The sequence below is a fragment of the Crotalus tigris genome, unplaced genomic scaffold (genome assembly GCF_016545835.1).
Source record: "Crotalus tigris isolate CLP2741 ecotype Arizona unplaced genomic scaffold, ASM1654583v1 scf7180000024304.1987388, whole genome shotgun sequence".
NCBI classification, from domain to species: domain Eukaryota; kingdom Metazoa; phylum Chordata; class Lepidosauria; order Squamata; family Viperidae; genus Crotalus; species Crotalus tigris.
Genome location: NW_024100476.1, coordinates 1,294,040 through 1,299,696, shown reverse-complemented (window position 1 = coordinate 1,299,696; position 5,657 = coordinate 1,294,040).

Sequence of the window (5,657 nt, the reverse complement as noted above, 5' to 3'; positions counted from 1 at the left end):
TTTCATTTCCAAGAACTTTCAATTAATGGGGGTGGGGTTCTTCGAAGTTGGTTTTATGTATATATGAATGATTATAGATGTTATGTGGCATATTTATATTTGGAATAAAGTATTCTCTTCAATGATGCATTGCAATTAAAGTTATATTTATTGTATATTTATGCAATAAAAATACAAGGCATTTATTATTAGGAAAATAAGAAATTGGACTTTGGAAGTCCTTGATTTTCTTCACTAATTCTAGCTTCACACTCATTGCAAAAGCTTCTGTAATTTAATATTTCTTATTTTCCAGGTAGGAACTCTTCACTTTGACATGTTTATTACTGCGCTGTTAAATTGGATACACAAGAATTGTTCCACGAGGTAATGACTTGGTTCCCATAGAGCACCAGAGCAGAAGTTTGTGAACTGTAACCTATAATTTAAGACTCTGTGTGTGGCATGTACCAACCAGTGGTGATTTATTCAATAAACTACAAATAAAGAAACCATAACTCAGTATGAACCCCATTACTTGTTTCCCATTTATATAGCCTTTATAATAAATTCACCTAAAGTAAAAGTGAGAGCCTTGAGGCAGTCCAGTTTAATCACTGTTAAGTTGATGAGTAAATGGAATTAACTAATTGTCTAGGACAGTGATGGTGAACCTTTTAGAGACTGAGTGCCCAAACTGCAACCCAAAACCCACTTATGCATCGTCGAGTGCCAGGTGGGCATGGCCCATTGGGTGGGCGTGGCTACGGTGGTAACGGCAGAACTGGATGGGACTAAAAAGTTTAATCAATCAATTCCAACTTTGCAAGATCTTTTTTTTTCCCCGCAAAAAGTTGAAATGGATTGATTGATTGAACCTTTTTTTTTTTTTTGCACACGGCGGCAGAGGCCCAGAATGAAAAGGTTTTATAAAACCCAGCTGAAGGCTTAGGACTGGGGCGAGGGCGCGCATGCCCACAGAGAGGGCTCTGAGTGCCGCCTTTGGTACCTGTGCCATAGGTTCGCCACCACTGGTCTAGGAGTTAAATGGATACAAATAATTCAGATAATGAAAGAAAGCTAAATCAATGAGAAAAAAGAGTCACTGTAAGTTGGGCAGCCAATACTTTTGATTATAAACCAGCTAGGGTGTGTAAACGTTGTAGAAATATTTTGCTACAAACACTCATATGGAACCAAAGTGGTACCATTAACACAGTAATTGCATGACATGCACAACGCTCAGTGATCCAATTTATGTAGTTGCATTATTGTGACATTTTTTGTCACTGCAGAAAAATGAACAACAAACATGCAATAAAATAAAATGATAAAAATGCATAATTAATAAAATCAGCAACTACCATGTTACCTAAAACCCACTATGGTCACATAAATATTTACAATTAATGCAGCTTTTATAAATAATGTATTGTTTGCACCAGAGATCCCCAACCTTTTGAGCACCAGGAACCAGTTCCGTGGAGAGAGGTTTTTCCGCAGATTGGAGGGGGTGTGGTTTTGTGTGCTGCCTGCATCCCTTGGATGGGGCTTTGCTTGTTTGTGCGGACCGGTTGCTGGATTACATGGACCAGGGTTGGGGCCCAATCTTGGCAACTTTATATATATAGCACAGGTGTGAAAAACATTTAATACACCCAAGGACTTATGGGAGAGTCAGTTTGGTCTAATGGTTAAGGCAGGTGCCTGGCTGAGGAATTCTGGGAGTTGAAGTCCACAATTCATAAAAGGGCCAAGTTTGAAGACCCCTGGGTTAAGGCATTGGGCTAAAAACCAGACAACATGACTTCAAGTCCCACCTTAGCCATGAAAGCCAGCTCGATGACTTTGGGCCAGTCATTCTCTCTCAGCCCAACCTCTCAAAGTGTTGTTATTGTGGGGAAAATAGGAAGATGTGTTGGATATGTTAGTGCCTTGAGGTATTTTTTTGTATTAATAATAATAAAGACAGGATACAAATTAAATAAATATTTCTTCATAACTTCCTAACTCAAAAGAAAGAGCTTCCTCTCATCATCTGATGCTGATGACATTTTATTCTACTATCTGAATGATCTCACTCAGTGTTCAGTTGCGTGGGATATACAGATAGTCCTCGACTTACGACCACAATTGAACCCAAAATTCCCATTGCTCAGCAATACAGTCATTAAGTGAGATTTGCTCATTTTTCAGCCTTTTTGCCACATTTGTTAAGTGAATCACATGGTCATTAAGTGAAACTAGCTTCCCGCATTGACTTTGTTGGAAGGCAGCTGAAAAGGTTACAAATGGTTATCATATGATCTTGAAACAGTGCAATTATTATAAAAACATGCCAGTTGCCAAGCTCTCAAATTTTGATCATGTGATCATGGGAATGCTGAAATGATTGTGTAGGAAGTCAGCCCCCCCCCCCAGAGAAGGAAATATTAAAAGGGCAGAATATTATATTTCCTCAAAGGATCTTAAAGCAACAGAAAAGCATGCCCAGTTTTTCTTAATAGCCCCAAGTATCCCTTTCCCAAGCAGGAACCAGCTCTGTAGAAATGCAGCTGTAAATAATCCATTCAGGAAGGTTGGAGCCCTCCAGCTAGAAGCTTAGGAAGATAAAGACACCTACAATCTACATACCCCACCCAAACTCTAAGACAGGACATAATAGGATTTACCCATAGATGCCAAAAGGGCGTACTCAGACTCAGGTCAAAGTACATGACACAGGAAATACAAAGCCTCAAACAGGAACAGGAAACAACTCCAAACAAAAGCCCAAGAGGATATAAAAACCCACTCCCTACTACATGTGGTCTCTTACTCTTTTCTTCCAGAGCCATCTTTCTGTCTGGCTCTTCTCTTCAATAAACTGCAACCTTCTTTCTAAAGTAGTTGCCATGTTGTTTATTCCCGGCTTGGACTGAACACTGATGAAGACTTTTCCTTCAACAATTGTAAGTGTGAAAAACTTTCATAACTCCCTTTTTTCAGTGCCACTGTAACTTTGGTCACTAAACGAATGGTTGTAATTTGAGGACTACCTGTACAAGGAGATCATGCAGAACCTAACCACATAAATATAATAAAACTGAGCAGAAATCCTTCTTGCTCAAGAGATGACCATTAAGTCAAAACATTGCAAAGGTGTGCCATCCCTGATCTAAATTTCTTAAAACAAAATTTTATTGAAAGTTTTGCAATGAACATAAAAATGAACAAAGTAATAACAAGAAAAAGCAGAAATGAGGAAAGAAAAAAAAGGCAAATGTGCAGAAAGAAAGAAGGAAAAGAAATAGAAGCTTCTAATTTTCTTTGCAGCAAACATAAGGACAATTATACAGTTATCTTTTACTCTCTGCTTACAAAATAAAAGTCACTCTTTTCTATTATCCAGGTTTCTAACCACAAATCACAAGTGCATTTTTCCCATTTTACAGTACGTTAAAAGTCTACAAGGAATTTCCAGTCAACCATAAAGATATTGTTTTTTCTCTAAGCCAAAAAATTAATCGTACTCACCAATCATTCCCCCATTGTGGGTATAACTAAACTTTTCTATTTTTCGGAATATAGTAGCATCGTGAAGTTATCATTTATAAAAAGAAAGTTCATGATTTTTCACCAGCTGCTTAAAAGTCTCTGGTTTCAATTATATTTTAATCTTTAAAATCTTCTGAATTAATGTATGCATATGTATTATAGAATCTTGATCCCCCCCCCACACACACACTAAACTGAAAAAAAAAAACACAGGTTTATTCTATTGCTGGTTTCAGATTCTAAACTAAACTATGCATAAGTAAACAGTGTTTCTTGCAATCATTAAATAAAATTCTGATGTTACCTCTGAGTATGAAACATTATTACTGTTTATGTAATAGATTTCATTGTAACAGAAATCTAGGAAAAGAAACATATGACTATTTACACTATCGATTGTTCAGTTACAAATAATTACTTACAATTCTGTTTACCCAGTGATTTTTACAACTTTAGGGTACTAGTATGACGTGAACAATGATGTAATCTGATATTTGCAATTCCACTTAGACATGGACAACATGTTTTGCACCATGTTTGTTCAAAAAAAAAAAATCACCTCTGTTTAAAATTTACGCTCATAGAGCAGTATTTGCAAACTAATACCAAGCAGACAAATTTAATAGAAGTCACAATGGACGTATGTTGCAGTACTGTATCTGCAAACAATATGTTCTTATTTTTAAATTAGAATAAAAAACTAAAGCTTTACTGGGTGTTGTTGTTGTTGTTGTTGTTAATTGCGAAGTCATGTCCGACCCATCGCGACCCCATGGACAATGTTCCTCCAGGTCTTCCTGTCCTCTACTATCTTCTGGAGTCCATTTAAGTTCACACCTACTGCTTCAGTGACTCCATCCAGCCATCTCATTCTCTGTCGTCCCCTTCTTCTATTGCCCTCAATCTTTCCCAGCATTAGGCCTTCTCCAGTGAGTCCTTCCTTCTCATTAGGTGGCCAAAGTATTTGAGTTTCAACTTCAAGATCTGGCCTTCTAAAGAGCAGTCGGGGTTGATCTCTTCTAGGACTGACCGGTTTGAACGCCTTGCAGTCCAGGGGACTCGCAGGAGTCTTCTCCAGCACCATAGTTCAAAGGCCTCAATTCTTTGGCGCTCAGCCTTTCTTATGGTCCAACTTTCACAGCCATACATTGCAACTGGGAAAACCATGGCCTTGACTATATGCACTTTTGTTGGCAGGGTGATGTCTCTGCTTTTTAGTATGCAATCTAGATTTGCCATAGCTTTTCTCCCCAGGAGCAAGCGTCTTTTAATTTCTTGGCTGCAGTCCCCATCTGAGGTGATCTTTGAGCCCAGAAAAATAAATCTGTTACTACCTCCATTTCTTCCCCATCTATTTGCCAGGAATTGAGAAGGCCGGATGCCATGATTTTGGTTTTCTTAATGTTGAGTTTCAAGCCAACTTTTGCACTCTCCTTCTTCACCCGCATCAAGAGGCTCTTTAGTTCCTCTTCACTTTCTGCCATTAGAGTGGTATCATCTGCATATCTTAGGTTGTTGATATTTCTCCCGGCAATCTTAATTCCAACTTTTGTTTCATCTAGCCCTGCCTTTCTCATGATGTGCTCTGCATATAAGTTAAATAGGCAGGGCGACAGTATACAGCCTTGCCGGACTCCTTTTCCAATTTTGAACCAATCAGTGGTTCCGTGTCCAGTTCTCACTGTTGCTTCTTGACCCGCATATAGGTTTCTCAAGAGACAAATGAGATGGTCTGGTACTCCCATCTCTTTAAGAACTTGCCACAATTTGTTGTGATCCACACAATCAAAGGCTTTAGCATAGTCAATGAAGCAGAAGTAGATGTTTTTCTGAAACTCCCTAGCTTTCTTCATGATCCAGCGTATGTTGGCAATTTGATCTCTAGTTCCTCTGCCTCTTCGAAATCCTGCCTGTACTTCTGGTAGTTCTCGATCCACATACTGCTGGAGTTTAGCTTGTAGGATTTTAAGCATAACTTTACTGGCATGTGAAATGAGTGCAATGGTGCAATAGTTTGAACATTGTTTGGCATTGCTTTTCTTTGGAATTGGACTGTAAACTGACCTTTTCCAATCCTGTGGCCACTGTTGAGTTTTCCAAATTTGCTGGCAAATTGAGTGTAGCACTTTTACTGCATCGTC